Source organism: Centruroides vittatus, unplaced genomic scaffold (genome assembly GCF_030686945.1).
Source record: "Centruroides vittatus isolate TY-2023 unplaced genomic scaffold, ASM3068694v2 contig_3090, whole genome shotgun sequence".
Lineage (NCBI taxonomy): Eukaryota > Metazoa > Arthropoda > Arachnida > Scorpiones > Buthidae > Centruroides > Centruroides vittatus.
In genome coordinates this window covers 38332-60980 of record NW_027121988.1, presented here as the reverse complement: position 1 = coordinate 60980, position 22649 = coordinate 38332, and the positions used below count along the sequence as shown (strand labels likewise).

The window sequence follows — 22649 nt, the reverse complement described above, 5'->3', positions numbered from 1 at the left end:
TCACAACTCATTTAATTTCTTCGATTCTTCGAATTAATTAAGTAAAACACGTTTTGAGATAAATAGCGAGGACTTTTCTTCAAATATTACAAAAATACACCACGATATTTGAGCGCATTTAATGTATAAAATTGTTTAAAATATTCACCACTTTCGCATCATTCATCAAATATATACATATATATAACGAAATTGTAAATAATTTATAAATTTAATATCAAAATTGGAACGTTAATGCATGCAAAAATGTTCGTAAAAAATCATTTTACACATAAACAAACTCGTAAATTACTTGTACTAATTACTCGAAGTGTATCGTACGCGAATACACATATAATTTAAGCGCTAGATTAATGTAGATTGCTAATATAAGAACCGAATTGTGGTTAGTAAATAAATTAAAGTGTGGGGAATTTGTATGCACATGTCACTCGCCCTGTAGCAAGCATCGTGCAGGGAACAATGGCTGAGCATAGACAGCTGAACATAAACTCACCTGCTAACGAAGATCATTTCTCGGCGATGCCATAGCAGAAATCGATATCACAAACTCACAGAAATTAAAAATGAAGAAGATTTTACACTCCACTTCCATAGCAGAGACGTGGAGAATGTTGATTTAAGTCTCGCTCGTCGAGTACGTCGTTCATAACTTCGATAAAAAGCAATAAGTCTGCTGGTACCGAGCGACGTTTGCTCCTCTTATAAAAGAGGAATCGCGTCTGCGCATTGTATACGTGTACGTCAACAAACGACCAAAGGTTGTCGCCAAAATATACCAACCTCTTCACCAAACTTCAAACTTTGTCTACCTCAAACACTCGATTAACACGGTCCCGTTATAAACTGATCGATGCAAACGGTTAAATTTGATTTATTTTAAATTAAAATATTATTAAGTGTAAAAAAATAATATAAAATTATTCTATGGTGTAATCTCTCTAGGAAAATTGATTTAAAATAGTAATATTTACTCATAATAATAGTGATAAATGTGAAGTAACTTATCAGCAATTCTCACGTATTGACTAACATTAAAGGTGTAATGTTTATTATTATGTATTTTGTATAATATTCGCGAAGTATTCTTAAGTAAGAAATTAAACTTTACATTTAAATCCTACATAAAATTACTGTTAAACAAATTAGATAAAATTCATAGTTCTGGTTTGCGTAGTTTAATAGTAAATTCTGGCATTGAAACGAGTTACAAAGTTTTGAATGTCTATCGTATAAATAATTAACTTAATTTTGGTAAGTTGTATATTTTGATAACGATCGAGAACATCTCGTTTCCTTGGTAACCACTTGTACAACCGAATTTTGAAATCAGAATATACCGACAGAACAACAATATTTAAATTTTTAATAAAATTTATTATATAATTACATATATAAGCTACTGTTAAATAAAAATATATTTATGAGATTTAAACATTTTTATAAATATTTTAATGAGTGAACGTATGTGTAACTACTTACATAATTATATGATGTGACTTTGCACGCGGAGGAAACTTCACTGCATAACTTATTTCTTTTGATGTGAAAGTACTTTTACAGGGGATAATGTAATTAAAATTAGTTTGTAGAAATACAATATTTTAAAAATAATATAATAATTGTTTAATAAATAATTACTTCATTGAATATTCATTATTAAAATTATGAATCCAGATCAATAAAATAAATAATAATTGTAAATATTATTTAAATATTTACAAAAATTAATTTGAATAAATTATTTTTAAAAACGGTATTTAATTAAAAAATAGTAAAAAATTTATAAAAATATGCATCTCGGGTGTATATTAATATCATATTAATAATATTAATATTTTTATTTATATTTTTGTTAAATAATTGCAATTTTAATTATAATCATTATAGGAAGTGAATTACCTAATAACAAAATACCCATTTATGACCAGAAATAAATTCAAAATTCTATTAAATTAATGTAAACACATAGATTATTGAGATTAAAATAGATTTTAATTGAAATTTTAATAAATAAATTGTATTTCTGGCTTTACTCTTTATTAAGAAAGTTATATTCTTAAAAATTATTTATGAAATCAGTAAATAAATATCAGTTATTCATCTACTATAATGTGATTATAAGGATTTAATTTTGTTCATTTCATTATAATAAAAGTAAAAATAATTACAAAAACAGCAAACGTAGCAAAAATGTCATCATTATCATTTCATTAACATTGATCAATATGCAAATTTGCATCAATATAATTCCATATCATTTGTGTACGGAATTTTAAAAACTAAAAACCTTCACAATTTAAATTTAAAATAAATTATTAAAAAGTTTTTGTTTATATTTTATTTATAAGACACTTTATCATTACTTCACCTATGCATAAAGCTTTTTTATTTTTTTTTTAATTTTCCATCAAATCATTAAAAACAGTATTAAACAATTCCGTAAAGAAATGTAATAAACTTGTATTAAGCCATGTATAGAAATTAAATTTAGTAAAAATCGTCTTATCTTTATTTTTCGATTAAGTTAAATCGGATCGTTTCAACGATAAATTCTATCAACAATAAAATAAAATTTAAGAAAAATAAAGTAAGATCTATCGAATATAGCTTTATTAGATAGGATCGACACAATTTTGTTTATATATTATTATGTAAAATGATCCGAATTTTATATATTTTTATGCTTAGTTCCCAGATGGAAGTTTCGAGTACGAGTTCGATTCAATTGTTATGCGTGAGTGCTACCTGGAGGGGGGTAATTTTACCTTTGATGAGATTATCTACCATGCTTCAAACAAATGAAACGAATGCTGATAGAAAATCTTTTTTCTATCTCATCACCTGTTTGATAAATAACCTGTTATTTGCATTATCTAGTGATAAAACGAGGAAAATGACTTCTTAGATGCACAGAAAAATAATTTTCCGACGGAAATTATCGATAAATCATTCTATATTTTCTATGTTTAAACCAAGATTACAATAATTATTTTCAATTTTTTTTAAACTTTCTCTATAACTTATTTTTTAAATTAATCAAAGTTTAATTGTATTCTATAAAGTACTTGTATTTATTAGAATTATCATAAAACGACGATTTAATTGTGTTTTTTGGTAATGAAAGAAAGAAATTTAGTGACTTAAGAAATTATTCAAAAACATCGCTTTAATACAATTTTTTTAAATAACTAAGCTTAAAATTATAATTCTATCATTTGTTCTATATCTGTTTAAACAAAAATCAAATTAAATTACTCGAAGATGTTAAGATTAAATGTACTTATTCGCACATGAATAAAAGGGAAAAAAAGTCATTACGTACTTAAGCTCGTGTTAATGATTGGATTTTTTAAAAAAAGAATAACAATTTAAATCGTTGGAAATTAGAGAAAAACAAATCATTATTTTTATTTTTCCTCTTATTACGACACGAGAAAGTCGATATTATTTATTGTCTCCAGTGGAAAGTACTAAATGCTTCTTCAGTTAGTAAGTTATTGTTATTGAGCAATAGACTTAATGGAAAAAATCGAAACGATTTGAGGATTTCTTTCGATGTCGTCGATGTCTATCGATCGTGTCTCACGTGACAAATCGTGATGGCTGACGATACGAAGAAACACCCTCTCGAAAATCTTACCTCTTAGATAAGAATCATTAATGCCATTCGTATGTCATTTGGAAACATAAAATCGAGGATTGTTCCTTTATAAATTTTTCTACATCAAAATTTATGACATAGAATCAATAATAATAAATTTCCTAATTCTTTTTTTATTTCCTTCTTACCTAAAAAATAATCAAAAATTATATAACATTTTTAATCTTTCTTTTTAAATCTTATTTAATACGTAAGTTATGATGTTTATAACCTATATTTAATTAGAAATATAAAAAAATAGGATTAAGATTTGTCATTACATTAATTATGGGATTAATAAAATATTACGTACTCTAATTATTATAATTATTTATAAGCGTAGTAAAGGTTAACAGATACAATAAAAAGTAATTAAATTATGACTATAGAATGACTAACTTTATCTTTGAATATACGTAATTATTTATGTTACTTATAGATAATTAAATATATTTAATGGGCTGCAATTTGAAAACATTGCAGACTTATAAATTGCCACTGTCTGTATTCCTTTCTTAATTTCTAGAACGGTGTTAGAAGTCGAGACCAGATATGAAACTTAGGAGGACAGGAGGACATTATATATGAACATCCAGTCTAGATAGGAAGTCACGTGGTTTCAGTTAAATTTTTTTTATCCGCAACAAAGTTACATAGATGACTGGCATGACTCTGTTGTTATCAGGAAAAGTATAATATACAGGGACAAGACACTACTAATTTGAGATCGATACGATAGCATATATTTTAAAATAAATAAATTAAAAATATAATTTAAAAAGTTTTGCTTGTTTTATTACTAATTTCCTTCTAAAAATTAAGAATATAATTTCATATAAAAAATTAAAATTCCGAATATAATAATTGCATTAATAAAGAATTGAATTGGGAATTCATTACAGGAAAAAATATTTTCGATATTTATTTTTATATCGAAAAAATATATATATTTTTAAAATTTTATTTATTTATTCGTCAATAAAAATTTCTTACTGGCAATTTATGTTCTGGGAAAAACTGAAACTTGTCTTTCTTGTTTTAAAGTCAATTCTTCAATTGATTTTTTATTTTTTATTTTATTTTTTCTTCTGGAAAGCAAAGGTAAACACAGAAATGGTTAAGATTTATTTGTTGTTCATTCTAAACCCAACGATCCACTCTTTTCTCTTTTCAGAAAATTTTTCCGTTGTTCCCAAATATCTGTTTGCATCAATTGAAACAAATCGCACGTTTTCTCATCAAGATAAAAAAATAAACGTAAAGGAAACAATAAATAATTTTTTTTAAATCTTAAATAAATAAATTTTAAATAAATCTATCACCTAGTTAACTGATCTTACAAACTGCAAGAGAAACAGTAAAATTAATCAAGGAAGAAGTAATTACATGCTTAACACGTGTTAGAATTTTACTTTGTCACACGATTTTCTTACGTTAATTTCTCAAATAATTGTAATGGAAAATTCTTCTAAATAATCGGAATCGATGATCGATTGTAATTTGATGATTAGGTACAGTAGCAGTAGCACAAAGGGGATGAAGACCCAGGACTACTCATAGGTATTGCCTGGGTGTGAAAGGGGGATAGGAAAGATGAGAAGAATTGAGGAAAGCGGGAGGTGAAGAAAAAGTAAGATAGGATAGATGGTGAAGTAGGAAGACTCATGAGCGCCTGCATCGCATTTATTAACCAAACAAAAGATAATATACAAAATATATACAATGAATACATAAGTTACAAGTTGAAAAAAGATGACAAGGAAAAAACTAAGTAAGGCGTAATGGGTGCATTAATACAGTAATAAACATACAAACGGTCCAATCAGATTAGGACGAACTAGTTAAAGGTAGGGTCCAGTGCGCCGGTAGCGCGGATGAATTTTTTTAGGGCTACAAAAATATCCGGATCTTCCACGAGAGCTTGTGGTGGACAGGGCCAATTGAGGTCCTTTTTTAGCGTTACTTTTTCCAGATTAATCCGGTGATTGTCATGTTTGGTGCAGTCAAAGATCAAGTGAGTGGCATTCTGTAAGGAGATGTCATCACAGTCACAATAGGGATGTTCCCTAAGTCCAAATCGATGTAGGTATTGCCGGAAATTTCCATGATCTGTCAGGAGCTGTGTGTTATGGAAGTTGGCGCAGAAGTTCTTGTTTTGAAGTCTGGACGAGATGTTTGGAAAGTATTGGTAGGTCGCTCTTCCGGAGTCTCCGTCTTCCCACTCGCGTTGCCACAACTGGATGGCGGTACTGTGAATCGTGGTTTTAATAGAGATGTCTGAGGCTTCTCAGTAGGTGGGGGTGGCAGAGGAAACAGCAGCTTGCTTTGCGAGGGAGTCCGCCAAAGAGTTTCCTTCCACCCCTGTATGGCCCCTGATCCATGAGAAGGCCACGCTGTTTTGAGAGCAGAGAATTTCTTCCCGAATAAGAAGAGAGAGAGAGCCAAGATTGTTGACTATTCTCCTGATAGCGACTTGGCTATCAGAACAGATCCTAATATGTCGATTCCTGATCTTAGAGTTGTTAACATATTTAAGAGCTTGCAGAATGGCGAACTGTTCAGCTTGAGTAATTGTACAGATACTGGCAAGACGATAGCTTGCCTGGTAAGAGAAATTGCTATTGTTGCATTCCTTAACCGCAAATGCTGATCCCACCTTGCTGTGGCTTTTAGATCCGTCGGTGAATATCTGTATATAATAGTTGGGATTGTCATGAAAGTCTAAGATAGAAATATCACCCACGATACTGGGATGGGGTTCTGAGACCTCGGGCTTACCATTTAGGTTAGATGTAAGGTGGGAAAGGAGGAGCTCGTTCAATTTGGGAAAAAGCCCAATCTCCATAAATTTGTAAAGTTCACTGTCTTGTCTGTCGATTGTCCCTCCGTTGAGCAGGTGCCACGGCCACATCTCCTCTTTCGCCCTAATGTGGAGGGGAAGAACTTGGAGAGCAGCCGTCGGGGAAGTCCTATAAGCTCTGCACAACCTGAGAAGGGAGAGTCTTTGAGCTTTGTTTAATTTCTTTTTGGTGCAAACATTGTCGACCGCCTCTGCCCAGAAGGGGGCGCAATAGAGGATGATGATTTCAATACATGCTTTGTAGATTATTTTGATGAACCTCTCGTTCATCCCCCAACTCCTATGGCTTATACATTGGAGTGCGTTAGAAATTTTGATGGCACGATTAGTAACATTGGTGATATGTGATGCCCACCTCATATTTTGATCAAAAGTTAACCCAAGGTATTTGAGACTTGTAGTATTTTTAATCCTTTGATGATTCATGAATATCCTCAAGGGCTTTTTAAGTTGTCTCCCCTTAGATAAGACCATGGCTTCACATTTGTTGAAATTCACTTGAAGATTGTTATTTACACACCATTCGTGAATTTTGTCTAAAATTTCGTTAGCGTCTTGTTGTAGTATTTCGTTGTTGTAGTTTGACAACATCACAAGGGTATCATCCGCATACCCTTGGATGATACCAGAACTGGGGTGGGTGTTATCCTCGTTGAGTTGAAGCAGTCCGTCGTAGGCAATGTTCCAAAGACCTGGTCCCGAACGGGATCCCTGAGGGCAACCCCTGGACAAGAGACGGATGATTCTTTCACCATAGTTGTATATACCTGCGGTCCTGTTTTCCAAATAGTTGAGCAGTATTTTGTAAAGGTTCTGAGGGCATTTAAAGGATTTAAGTTGGCCCATTAGGGCAGGCCACCACAGAGTATTAAATGCATTTTTAAAATCTATTGAAATGAGTAGAGTGTGCTCTCCTTTTTTCCATGAGTTATTAATATACTTGGTAACCCTATTGATGGCATGGTAAGTAGATTTGCCCTTTACAAAGCCATATTGTTGTTTATTTAGGAGGTTATTAGTATTGAGAAAATGATTAATCCTTTTGATAATGAGGCCGTCCAAAACCTTCCCTGGAACGGAAAGGAGGCTGATGGGTCTAAGTTGGTCAGCCTTCTTAATGTTATCGTTGTCCCTTTTAGGGATAAATTTGATGTCTGCATGCTTCCAACTATTTGGGAAGACCCCTTGCTGTAGGTACTTATTATAGATGTATACTAGGGCTGTAGGGACGGCATTGAATGCATGTTTGAGCATTAGAGGCGTAATACCATCAAGTCCAGAGAACTTTTTGTTTTTTAAAGATTTGACTGCCCTGTACACCTCGTTATATATACGCTGATGTCTTTTTGTCTGGGAGTCTTTTTGTCTGTCACTCCCAGACAAATGGAAAATGGAAAATCCATCATCCAATCATCAATCATCCAATCATCAAATCCATCCATTTTCCATCATCCAATTGAAAATGGATGTCCATAAGGTGTTCCATACTTTCTTTATAAGTTGTAGTATGATCCCCATTGTCTTTGCAAAGGTTAATTGGGCTACTAGTGTTCTTTCTTGGCTTACATACTATGTAATAAGGATCCGACCAAACATAAAGATTGCCCATTTTAGTACAAAAGGCCCTCCAGGCCTGTGTCCGAGCCTTATTAATTTGCGTTTTGTAGTTGTTCAGAGATTGCCTATATTTATTCCTGGTGTCTTCTCTGTTAATGGGGTTCCGGATGATTAGGTACATAAATTCAAAAATTTTCCTCAGAACGGAGTTACATAGATGACTGGCATGACTCTGCTGTAATCAGAAAAAGTATGATGTACAGGGGTAAGACTACTAGTTTGAGATCAAGAGCATATATTTTAAAATAAATTAATTAAAAATATGATTACAAATTGCAGGAAAAATGTTCTGGAAAACTACCATTTGGAAAACAAAATTTCTCCTTTTGCCTTTATGACTTCAATTACAAATAATGAATATCATGCACGTGAAATTATACAATAAACAAATGCGAAACACATACACAAAAAATAAGAAAATATATAAGAATAATAGTGAAAAATGAGCATTTATCGTGTTTTAAATGAGAATTTATGCATTTTTTTCTTATATATAACGTTGCAGAAGTCGGTGTAGAGAAGATGGAAAATGACTTTCTAGTACATTTAAATATTGGGATTTATAAAAATTATTCGAATTTTCCGAAAAAATATTATAATCAATGGAAGTTAGCAATAAATAACCGAAACTAATCATTATTTTAAATCACTTTTTATCGATAAAATAATCAAATATTAAATGAAGTAAGCGGTATCAGATGTAGTCTAGACAAAAGCAGTAATGACAGTATCTACTTCACGGATAATTTAACCAATCATATTTCGACGACAAAAATAAATGATTCATTTCAAAAAAAATATTTTCTTCAAACCATTATTATTGGATAAAAATCAAAAGAAAATTTATAAATTACATTTCAAAAATTCGTTTTAATTTTCCATTTTGGAGACGACGTTCGAAAGATAATCAATTATTAAATGCGCATTTTCTATGGGAGAAATTTAAAGTAGCGTATGAGATGATGCTAAAAATGGGATATATTTACTCTATTTACGTAATTTGTATATTTTAAATAGAAAATTTTATATCTAAAAATGTTGAAAATGTCATTTTATAAGGTCGAAGAGTCCGGAAATGAACTAAAATCACTCAGAACTGATGCGGATATTCAATTCACATGCTATGAATATATCATGGAAATGGATATTTCTCAGTCAAGATCAGGTGTTTTAAGATTTTAAAAGGGTTTAAGGTTTATTCATTAGGGGTTCATTCCATTCGTAATTGTGTTAATTACTTAAAGATGTTGTTTGCCTCTATATCTTTAATCCTATCATTTACTTTATCCAGCATCTCCCTTATCACACATAAAAGTAAAATTCAAATTAAAATTAGTTAAAATTAATTTTTTTAAATGTTAACTTTTTAAAAACTTAATTACGTTATTTCTTAATTTAAAAATTCAAAATTTAAAAGTTTATCTCAAATTATAATTAAAATGAAAAATTAATTTACTTTTTGCTTATCGATTTTCTTTGTTAAAAGTTTAAATATAGTAAACATAATTAATTTTTTTTTGTAAAAGTTGGCAGTTAAGGAGGCACTCTCTTTCCGCTCAAAGAGCACTGAGAGAGTGTATATTTGGTTTCAAGAATGACTCACCAATGCATAGGGAAGCAGGTGAAGACCAATTACAGCATATCATACCATCAGAATTTGAAAATGCATCAAATAATATACTTTTTAATGAAACCAGAAGGATTCAACAACAACTGATAAGCTTGTGTTTTTCTTAAAAATAAAATATATATATGTCTGTTAAGTGCCTTTTTCAAGAATATTCAGATATAAAGAACAGAAAAATCAGTCTTTGAAAAACAAATTTAATTTGAAAATAAATAAATTATTATTTTAAACATACATAATTTATAATATTTGAGAAAATATATTTTGGGATAATATATTAACAATAGTAGTTAATGCTGTTGCAATTTTTTTAAATGAGTCTCTGTTTTCTTCAGATATGGAAAGTTCTTTCTCCATCAATTTAATTTTTTTCTGTTCTAGTTGAATAAATGAATCTGTTCTTTTCGTTGCTTCAGTTACTTCTTGTTCAGCAGAAATGTGTTTTTTTCTTTTTCTTCCTTTTACTACAAAACATAAATTCACATGGAAAATTTACTATAGCTATAAAATAACTAAAATTAATTAATTCTATAAAATTAATTCTGTTACACTAAATCTTAACTTTGTATATTAAATGACTTAATACTATGCAGTTCATTTACAACAGATTCTATAAATTCAGTTCTTATAATTAATGCTACAGTTGCTTTAATGTAGTAATTTGAAAATATTTTAAAAATTGACTTACACTGACTCTCTCCTTTTGATAAATCTGTATATTCACTATCTTTAGATAAATTGAAAACAATTGAAAACCATAACAAATTTTTGTGTTATAATTATTTTGTATATGAGATTATTTATTTTGATGCATACTAACCCTTTTCAGAATCAGAAACAAAATTTATTCCTGTCACAGTGATATTTTCAATTTCTGGCAGTGCTGTAGATTCCTATTATAATAAATTACATTTTAAAAATATAAACAGAGATGATAGTAGTACTGATAGAAATTTCAAAACTTATTATTAATACTGCCCATTAGATACAGAAAAATAATGAAGTATAACATTTTTTAAAACACGTTGTTGATCTTTATTTATTTTAAATTTAAAGACTATTATTATCGTTATTATTTTTATTATTATTATTATTACTATTTTTTTTTAAATATAAATTTATATATACATACAAGTAACACAAACAAATACAAAACATAACAAATTATAAATAGATGAAAACAGTAGTCTGTAGTGGGTAGGTGCAGATCAACAGAGTACAGTAAAGTATACAAAGTACAGTAAGGATAGGAAAAACGTTACTTGTCTAGTTTGATCCATATTTGTTGAAGCTTTCTATGATGCAACGCTTGAAGATTTTAAGATCGTCATCGTTCTGTGTGAGTTTACTTAGTGCCACGGGCCAGGTAATTAATTTGTTTGTGAAGTGTGTAATGAGTTGCCTCCGCCAAGGGTCGAAAAGAGCACAATTATATATTATGTGTTCTACAGTGTCGGGTACATTATCTCCACAGTTACAGTTCGGTTGATTTATAATTTTGAATCTAGTTAGGTAATTATTAAATTTGCCATGTTCTGTAAGTATTTGTGTTAGCCGAAAATCATGGGTTATAATTTTGCAGTTGTGTATAGTTTCTAATTTCGGGAAGAACTTGTGTGTAATATGTCCTTTATCATCTTCATGCCAACGAGTTTGCCATGTCCTGATTGACCAATGCTGGAGATGTAAACGAGCGAATACCACAGGTACGTCACTGTATTTAATTGTGTCATTTAGATAAGCGGTTGTGGCAAGCAAGTCGGCAAGCTCATTGCCGTCACAACCTGAATGGCTTTTTATCCAAGAGATTTGCGTGTTGTGTTTGGTGTAACTTGCTTTGAAGAGTAGGTAAGTGTTGTAGTATAGTTTACTGCTAATTTTAGGTGTGCTCAAAATTTTAATTGATACGTTTGAGTCTGTACATATGAGTGTGTCGTTATATTTATATTTTAGAATGTATCTTAGTGCGTGATTGATGGCTAATATTTCTGCCTGTGTTATTGTGCAGTGATTTTCTAGCTTAAATGTTGAACATTGAAGTACTTTATCATTCTTGATGTAACAGAAACCAGCACCCACACCATTTTTTTTATTTGGAGCCATTAGTAGATATGATGGAGCGTTTGTTAGAAGTGTATTTGACTACTGCTTGTGTATGTGTGTATGACGGGTGAGGGAGGGCGTGAAAATCGACTGGAGAGTCTATTTCATAATGTTTCGTATTTATGATTAATCTGTTTGTTTTTATTGTGTTGTGTAATTTCATTTTACTTTTTATGAGTATGTCTATAGGAATTTTATTGGCTATTACCAACGTTGACTCTCTTGAAAGTGTTCTGTATCCTTTTATCATTTTAATGCAGATTTTTCGTTTGAATTTTAATAATTTTTCACAAAGATATTTGCGATTTAGCGCATGACCCCACACCTGGCAGGCGTATGTTAGTTGTGGGAGGAGAACACCTTCATAGATAGTCTCTAATGTGTTTGAATTTAAATCCCAACGTAAGGTAGTGACTCTGTGTAGCATTAGCAGCATTCGCTCAGCTTTTTGTATTTTTGTATCTATATGTTCTTTCCAAGTGAGTTTTGAGTCGAGAGTGCAACTCAAGTATTTAATATCTTCTTGATATTTTAAATATTTACTTTGTAGTCTTAACGTAGGTATTTTGTGCTTACCTGCTTTGTGTATTAGCATTAACTTAGTTTTATCCGTATTAAATGTAATTTTGCACTCTCCCCCCCGTTTTCAATTTTACGAAGGATTGATTTTGCTTTGTTTTCTAGTGCTTTAATGTTATCAGCAACAACTGTTACGAGGGAGTCATCAGCAAAGCAAAACAGTTCGCAATGTGCTGGTAGTTTGATATCAAATATTGTGTTCATTAGGATGTTCCAAAAGCCTGGCCCACAGGCAGAGCCCTGGGGGCAGCCCAGGGAGACATTCCTGGTATAAGTGTTATTGTTGTGTATTAGTGTTGTGAATCTGTTTTTAAAGTAACTAACTGTTAGATCATATAAATTTTTTGGGCAGTTATATCTACGTAATGTGTAAAGTATCTTAGGAATCCAGGCACGATCAAACGCCGCGGAGATATCAAGGGATATTAGTAAACAGTAATCTTTGTTATCTTGACTATTTTTAATTATTTTGGTGACTGCAGATAGGGCGTCTACAGTACTACTTTGTGGGGTAAAACCAAATTGTTTTCTATTAAGTATGTTATTTTTGTGAAGGTGATAATTAATTCTGTTTATTACTAATTTTCCAAAATTTTTCCCATAACTGGTAGGAGACTGATCGGCCTGTAGTTTTTGGGTTCACTGAGAATTTGGGTGCCAGGCTTTGGAATTAATTTGCATATTGCCATCTTCCAGGTATTTGGAAAGGTAGCTTGTTTTAGACAGCTATTGTAGATATTGTGCAAGATATCGGGAGTTATCTGGAATATATGTCTTACTATCTCTGGAAGGATCCCGTCGTGCCCGGGTGCTTTTCTATTTTGAAGTGCTTTTATTACATTTTGGACCTCATGTATCTGAAACAAGGAGTCATTTTCCTTGAGATATGGTTCATTAATGCAGAGACGAATTGAGCTATGATTGTTATTGTCTGTGTTTTGCTCATCCTTAGGATAAAAGTAGTCAAGTATTGTTTTTGCTTCATCCTCGTTAGTCATACATTTATTTCCATTTTTATTCTTTAATAATACAGTTTGTTGGTTGATATTGCTTTGGTGTTTTAGAAATTTATATACTTTGCCCCATGGGTTTTGATTTCCTACATCAGTACAGAATTCCTTCCAAGAGTGTGCTTTGGATTGTTTGATTAATTTTTGGTAATTATTTCTTAGCTGGGTATATGCTTGTCTTAGTGTCTCTCGTTGGGATTGTTGTTTACAGCGTTGGTACTTTCGCCTCGCGTTATTTAATAGTTTCCTCTGTAGGGTTAGTTCTCTAGACCACCAGGGAACTGATTGTTTATGTTTGGAGTATGTAGGGATATTTTTATCACAGCAATGTATGATTTTCTTCGTGTATTCCTCGACTATTTCGTTAATGGGTAGGTCTAATTGTAAATTATGTCTAATGCTTTGTGCTTCATTATTGTAATCCAAGTTAAAGTTATCCCAATTTGCCTTGTGTATATTATATTTTTTAGTTATTGCTGTGTTTCTTTGATGTTGATTTCCTATTAAAAGGCTAAATGTAATATATCTATGTCCTGACAGTGTTTCTGTTAGCAGTGTTGTTAGGCCAGCATATTACCAGTCTGTAATATGCTGGCCTATGTTCCCAGTGGTTAGTGTGAGGTCTATATGGCTAGAACCCTGGTGGTTATAGAAAGTAGGCGGGCCTTTAGTGTTTTGTAGTGTGATGTTGTTGTTCAGTATGAATTCGAGAAGTGCAACGCCACGGCCATTTCCAACCCTGTTCCACCATGCTGTAGATCTGCAGTTTGAGTCTATTCCTATTAGCAATGGGTAGTTTGCTTTTGTTAAAAGGTATTTTATGTTTGGAATCTGCTCGTTAACATTGCCACTTGGTCGGAAATAGGTGGAGTTTATTAGTAATTTCGAATTATTAACTACCAAATAAACTGTGGTCATTATCTCATTGCTGAGCTCTTCTATTAAAGTAGCCCGTAGTTCAGGATTGCAAACAACAATGGCGGTGTATTGATTCTTTGTGTGTATTTTAAATCGCTGGGGAAAGCCCTTGATCTGATCTGTATGGTATGGTTCTTGAATTATTGCTATATCTGTACTGTTTTCTGTGATATATTTTACCAGGTGGTCCGTAGCACTAGAACCTCTATCCAAGTTAATTTGTATAAAGTTATTGAGTTTTTCTTTAATATTCGCATACTCTTGCTTTAGCTACCTCACACTGATATTTAAAGACAGGACAGTTGCGATTTCTGGCTCCATGATTGGTATTAACTTTATCTTGCTCTCTTCGGCATGATTTGTTATATTTCTCACAGTTGATGCATTTTAACTCGTGTAACTCACACTCGCATTCACGTGAAGTATGACCTGCTTTTGAGCAGTCAGGGCAGTGAATCCCGGCATTACATTCATTCCCAAGATTTCCATATTGAAAGCACTTGTTACAGCGCTTGAAGTTATAAAAGTCTCTTATCTTTGAGCTGTTCCAGCCTATTGAGATTATAGAAAGATAATTATAGAAAAGATTCCGGATAGATAAGATTATAGAAAGAAAATAATGAACTGTTAGGAATATAAAATATTCCTAACAGTTCATTATTTTTAAAAAGATTACTTATCTTTGTGTTAATACTTTTAAAATTTATTTCGATTTTCTAATTAACTTAGTAGCAAGATGTAGATAAGTTTATATTATAATTTTATAAGAATTAAATCGAATTTTAAACTTCTTCCGGAGATTGAAGTGATGTTGCACGTTTCTGCAATTTATTTTTCAGGAACACCAAGAGCATAATCGCATCAATTCGGTTGCATCAATAATGTAAAATGACACGTAAAAAGGAAAATCGAATGCTGAAATATTGACAAAAAATCGAATTTAGTAAAATTTCTGCATATTAAAATCATTCAATTGAAAAAATTTCGGCGAAGAAAAGGTCACAATGAATTTTATCATCGTCATCATTATGGAATTTTATTTGATAAATGCTCCATTGCTTTTGATGAAATCCCATAGAAAATATTATTTTCATTTCAATGAAAGAATATAAAATAATCGAATCAAACGAATGGAAAAGAATGTGGCTAAATTATTCAAATTTCAATTTTCTTTTGGACGTATTCAATTCTTTTCATGTTCAAAATTCGACATATTTATTTCAATACATTCATTTTTTCTTTTTTTAAATTCAAATTTGGTATATTTAAATGGAAATTTGTAAAATATAAAATCATTTTTTCTATTTAATGTTTTAATTAGCCTAAGTGTCTTTCATTTGTCTGAGCTCCATATTATTTTTTTGAGTACCCTTTGATATTGCTCGTAATTTAATCCGTTTATTATATTTAATAAAAATATTTTATTAAAATTAATTTGGCAAACTTTAAAAATATCAGCATTTAAAGGCTTACTATAACTGAAAATAGTATAGGCTACATCGCGTAAAATTTCACAACTTTCTAAGTTTTCAAGATGCTGACTTTTAGGCTTTCCACATCAATATAAACCCCAGAATTATCTTGAATTTTTCGTATAATTTTATTATTATACTTACGTTACAAAGTGAAAAATATTCGATACATTGTAAGACCACATTTGGTCTTAGTTTAGGACTTAAAATCTACTACTAGCAACATCTTTAGATTTCATGTAATATCTAGCAGAACATGATATGGGCTTTATACTCGTATTATATAAAATTATATAAAGGACATTTTACGACTCTAGGAAGTTAGCAGGAAATTTTGATAAAGATGCTCCAATACTCCGAATTTAATGTGACCCAAGATCCTGTACAATATTGACTACAGTGTAATGTAAAATTTACATTATTTAGGCTTATATTTGTATGGAAAAGGGTTTGACGAACCAATTTTTAAGTCGTATGACGCCCTAAAACTACACTGAAACAACCTACTGGAACATGTATTTATAAGGAATTATCTCTAAAAAAATTATATAAAACATTATTAAATTTTAATTACATATTTTTATACTTAAATATTGGAGTTAATAATTTAATAAAAATCTATTTTTTATTATTAATCCGTTAAATAAAATTTTAAAAAATTGGGTAACTTATAAATAAACTTAAGAGCTTATTATCTTAAAGAGGTTGAGAACAATTAGAACTTCTTCGATCTATAATTAAGCTAAAATATTGTGACATAATTTAAATGGTTCGATATATTGTAATTAGGACATCTTGTACTCCGCCTTTTATAATATTTTTAAGGTTTTAAAATATTTAATTACAGCATAATTAACATGGTTTAATTACTTGAATTATTATGGCAAGAGATTAAGGAAGATTTATTATGTAGACAACAATTGACGATGCAAATTGCTTAGAATTCGAATCAACGATGTTGTAATTTAAAAGGAATTTCTGATTAAAAATGAATAGCATCGACGATACTAAAAAGTTTATATTTACTATTATTTAAATTTCTAATCATAATTAAAATTCTTATTACGTTAATTAAGAGGACAAAGTTAATGTGTAATGAATTATATGTGATATGAGGCTTTATGGTTGTTATATTCGAAATTTCGAATTATTAATATTATTATTTAACTCCTTTCGCTTAGAGCTTATTTATTTAAATAATATTTATTTTGCATAGAAATTTGCATTAATTAAATCTTTCGGAATGATTTTAATGGCAGAAAATTACGTTTAATTACTCCAATTGCTTCGATACACATTTCAATCATGAATGCATCTTTTAAAGCTTACATTTAATTTGTAACACCATCTAAATCCAACAGAAAACTCTAAAAAATAAGAAAAATTGAATTTTCTGATAGTAAAGAATTTTGTATTTAAACAGGAACCACAAATGCTCTTCAGAACTCTGCTCCTTCAACTTGTCCTATTGACAAACATTACTGCTATATACTTATCGCTTTAAATTTGTATATAATTTGATTAATTTGATTGATCAATAATCGATCTGAGATCAATTATTAATCAATTTAAGATAATTGTGAGGAGTGTAATTATGCAAATACTAATATCTGATGAACGTAAGGTGGAAAATGTGGTAAAAGAGAATCCATCCATCATTATCTTCTCTCACAAAATGACTGTTCTTCCCTCGCTTAGTTTCCTATCATCTAGAAGCATATTTTTATCGATTTGATCAAAAACTTTTGAGTAATTATTGATAACACGAAACGAAAATCGTTATCGGTACTTCATCTTTACGACATCTTCACGCATCGATCTATCCCAGCTCTCATGAACATGGCAATTTTGTTGTCGTACAATTAGAAAATTATATAATTATGTAGTCTTTTATAGTCATGTTACTATAATTTTTATTTTTCCAATTAAATAACTTCATAAATTTTAATAATATTTGTAAACGGTATTGCATTTTAATTAATTGAAGTCATTGATTATCAATTTACATAATGTATAACATAAAATTGTAATAATTTTATTCATAATAAAAATATTTTCTTTTATTTTTTAGGGGAAACAAGACGTAGAGGAGAATAAAAACTGATTTTTTTATCGATGTGAGACTATGACAAACAACCAAAACCATGTGTAAACCAATAGAGAATATCAGTTTATCTACCTATAAAGTTACACGATTTCTACAAATATCGCCAAAGAAAAACTTGAATAGATTCTAGATTAAAAATTTTCGAAAATATTAATTCAGCTGCAATTTGAAAAACTTGTAGACCCGTAAATTCCCACTGTCGTCCGTCCGTCTGTCTGTGTATCCTTAATGTCGAGAATGAATTTAGATAGATGAAAGACCAGACCAGATGTGGAACCTTAGGAGAAGGAAGCCTCGATTAACTGTATATGAATATAGTTAATCGATAACAATATAATATAATAACTATATACATTAACTAGATACGAATTCCGGTCTAGTCCAGAAGTCACGTGAGTTCAATTTAAAAAAAAAATTCCCCTGAATAGAGTTACATAGATGACTTGGTTGTTATCAGGAAAAGTATGATGTACAGGGGCACTACTAATTTCAGATCGAAAGCATATATTTTAAATTAAATAAATTAAAAATATGCATTAAAAGTTGCATCTTCGACTTTTTGATAATGTAACAATAAATAATTGCTCATTAAGTTATATAGAGTTACATTTATATATCAATAATTTAATTTGAATGTAATTAAAATCGTCATTAAACACGAATCGTTTGATGCTACATTTATAATTTAACATCAAGAAACGTTATTTTTATTTTTATTTTTTTAAATCAATGAAAAAATTATTTATTTAAACATAATTAACTTTAATAAATACCATTAACAATATAATTAATCGAACTAAAAAGAAGCAACAGTTAAATTCTCGTCCTGAAAGATTTTTTAAGATTATTTAGAAGTAATAAAAAAATAAAAGTTAATAATTTAAATATTTAAAATGTTTATTATGAATTTTTGTATATTTTTACCAATTAATTTTAACTTAAATCCTGGCAAATTTAATACTGAATTTAAGTACAGATTCTTACAATTTATACAAAGAATTTAAGCATAAATTTTCCTATAAACTGAAAGGAAGAAAAATTCATAAAAATAAAATTTTATTTAATTTCTTTCTTGTTTACAATTTTATTTAATGAATAATTAAAATTTCTATTAGAATATATTCGTGTTTTATGCTTATTTATTTAGTAAATTATTTTTTTCCTTTAATTTCCTAGTTAACGCGTTTGGGGAATTTAAACTCAAAGCTAATTTTCTATTGTCTCGAGAATAATTAACGTAAATTTATTATAATATACCACTTAGAATTTTTATTATCAAGACTTAAATTATGAAAAGAGAATTATTTCTAATGAATTTTTACAAATAAAAATGATAAATTAATTAAATTCTGAATATGTAAATGAACTGATTACTACAAGGATAATTAAATTTTATATATTATAAAAACTTTTTCCAAAATTTTATTACTTTATAAGAAAATTTTATAACAGAATTCAACGAGTGAAGTAGTTTTATGTCTAGAAATTTATCATTTTAAAGCAAAAAGTCTCTAGATAGACATTATCGAGCTTCAACTGAAGTCCAAACCCACGACGTTAAATTATTATAGAGTAAATTAATCGAGTTACATAAAATCTCCTACTGAAAGTAAAAACCGATACTTGCTCGAAAGTTGTGGGTTCGGTCCTTAGACGAGACCCAATGTATTTTATATAATAATTTAATATATACAATAACGACTAAAAGCCATGGGTTTGGCTCTCAATCGAAGTTAAATTATTTACAAGTTTATAAACTGGGCTACTTTAATTATGATTATATATCTAAGTAATTTAATTTATATAAATGCAATGAGTTTCATCTGGGGTCTACCCCACTACCTTAAATCATTATCATTCATACAAATTTCTCAAAATCTTGTAAGGTAATTACTTCCAAAGTCGAGGTTCAGTCCGTAGCTTTAGTCTAGTCGCAGCGGTGCGTTATTGCTCCATGGGGCCAAGGAAAATTTAAATTAGGGGGCCCTACGTAGTGTTAACTTCAGATATTTTCTTTGAGGAAACTTTTTGGGGATATATTTTATTATAATAGATTAGTTTGGAGCCCCAGTTAGTGGAGACTCTATGCAATTGCCCATATTGCCTGTAGGATAACGCGCACTGCTATGTCGATACATTACCTCGAAAGATAATTAAGTTACAAGAAAAAATAGTTATTAAATTATAAAATGACATTTTAAAAACTTAAATTCTTGATTTTTTTTTTTTTTTTACTTAGCAAAAATAAATAGAATATTGCAAACAATGGTTCTGTCAAAATGATAAATGTATTTATTTTCGTAATTCGATAAACAGCGTGCGAATGTTTGTGAGGAATTAACAAACATTTTCCGACTTTCAACGTTGTTATCTGGATAATTAATGTTAAATATTTAACAGTGTTTATATAAGTTTTTAACATTTTTTCTCGTTTATTATAATAAACTATTAAACTATCGCGATAAATGCCAACATCCTCGACTTTTTACAGTTGAAACTGTTTTCGATAGATCCATCCATCTTGATCCAAATAGGAACGAGAAAAATTGCATGATAAGAGTTTACACGTGAGGATAATGTATTTTATAAATTCAATATAACTTAAATTGAATCACGTTGGTAACAACACATTATTTATATTGATCGTAAGTAGATTTTCAATTGGATAAAAATTTTCATGTTTACTCTGGAAGTATGGAATCCTCCAAGAGATGGAAACAGGATTGGATTAAAAATCTCGTTATTATAATCGAATTTATCTAGGACAAAACAATGGATTGTGAAAAGGTACAGAAATTGTATAAACTAATGAAGTAGAAAATAAATAACTTTAGACTATACTAGAAATATTTTGCTCTAGAATTGTATAAGTCCACGTTGCAAAAACCGATTTTTATGTGTCTCGAAGATTCGTTGGTATGTTTATCTCACTAAGATTGAAATAAAATTTGAGAAAAAAATGTTAAAAAATTTCTATTTTTCTTAATTATTCTATAATATTCTAGAATTATTTTATATAAATTTATGTATTATTGTATAAAAATACTTTAAATAGCTGTTTAAAGTAAAATATAAAATAATACAAAAATATTCTAGATTTTAATTTTTTTAGAAACTCTGGAATAATAAGTAATGTATCATCCTACAATAAGTTTGATGAATCAAGAATAGATTTTAAATGCAATAATTATTTTTTTAGAAATTCTAGAATATCTCAGAATTTCTGGAGTAATTTCTATAATAATTAAGTCTGTTCTAGAATCATTTAAGAATGATTATTAGTTTCAGAATTCTATAATAATGTTTATTATTTCGAATTATTATAAAAATTTAATTCAAGTATTTTCTATAATTAATCTTAATTCACAATTGTCATAATGATGAAACTTAAACTTCCAATATTTTGAAATGTAAAAATAAAGTATACACTCATTACAAGGGGTAGGATGATGATTTCACATAAACCCTTGTGTGAATGGCACCTCTTAATTATATAGACTCATTATATATTATATATTTTTTCTACATACTCATTATAAACATTCATTGACAGAAAAGTTACGCATCAAGAAAAAGAGGTTAAAATCCAAAGAAACCTTATTAGAGAAAATATAAAGGCGATAGGAATACATGATTACAATATTATAGCAAAGCCAAAATTTCCTGTAAAAATATGGTACAATTTAAAAGAATCTTTAGTCCTTTGTAGAACTCCCTGTCCCTGAAAACATGCGGCAATACGGTCGGGCATGCAGACAATCAAGTATACAAGTGCCACGACACATCTGCAGGCAGATGTTTCAACTGCCATCAAAGATCTATTACTGTGGTTTTCCGCAAATGCTCGATGGAAGAGAAAATCCGGAGTGGCAAACCAAATTAGTGTGGCAATGGGCAAATTTCGTGGTAAAGCTGCTTTAATGCAGCTGGATAAGCAAAGCAATATCATAACCAGTTTCATTTTAAAACAGACTATGCCATTGCTTTGCTTATCCAGCTATATTAAAGTTTGTTTATTAGGTTATGGCAATGCAACACTTGGGTGATCTGCCTAGGGGAGATGTCTTTCGGGAGGCCTTTTTAAGAGTAACTGGTCGCAATTTAGGCGTTACAGACGTGGAGGACATTTGGAAAACTCCACGTGGCCAGCGTGTCCTGGCGAGGCGCGAACCCAAAATCGAATTCCCAGTGTTCAGGAAACAAAACCGCTTGGCCTCTGGTGGACCGCTATATTAAAGTCGTTTTACCAAACACGCGCCCAATGTGACGGAACATTTCTGGGAAATTCGTATCTTGCTGGAAAATTGCTACAAGCAGCAACACACGAGGACGCAGGATTTCCTGAATACCGTTATATCATGAATGTTCCTCATATCACTATTAAGTGTGACCTACTGTCATTCGAAAAGGCTTCCCAGACCAGCACACGCCAGCAGTGGACAGTATGCCACTAAATGGTAAAGACGGAATTTAAATACGGTGGTTCTCTGATGCCAAAAGGAATGGAGATGTGTCTCTAAAGACGATACGCGGTCAGTAGCAATTTATGCTTCTTGTCAAGGCACCATTGCAAACGAAGTCGTTGATGTTAAGATGCTAATAATAATAAATATATAGTAGTCGCCCTTCATGCAAATTTGTCTGTTAGTTATCTTTCAATGGTACGGAAAGAGAAAGGATATAACAAGATTCCTGTCTCTATTTCTGGAAAAT

The 22649-nt window shown here is 30.1% G+C and overlaps 1 protein-coding gene across 1 annotated transcript in view; it reads right to left on the bottom strand.

Moving 5' to 3' along the window:
* LOC136973137 (synaptic vesicle glycoprotein 2C-like) overlaps nt 1-692 on the bottom strand; it is a 64020-nt gene extending 63328 nt beyond the window's left edge. Inside the window, exon 1 of the mRNA XM_067267833.1 lies at nt 497-692. The gene's annotated coding sequence lies outside the window, so the exon portion shown is untranslated. The remainder of the gene's footprint in view (nt 1-496) is intronic.
* Between the last annotated feature and the right edge of the window lie 21957 nt (nt 693-22649).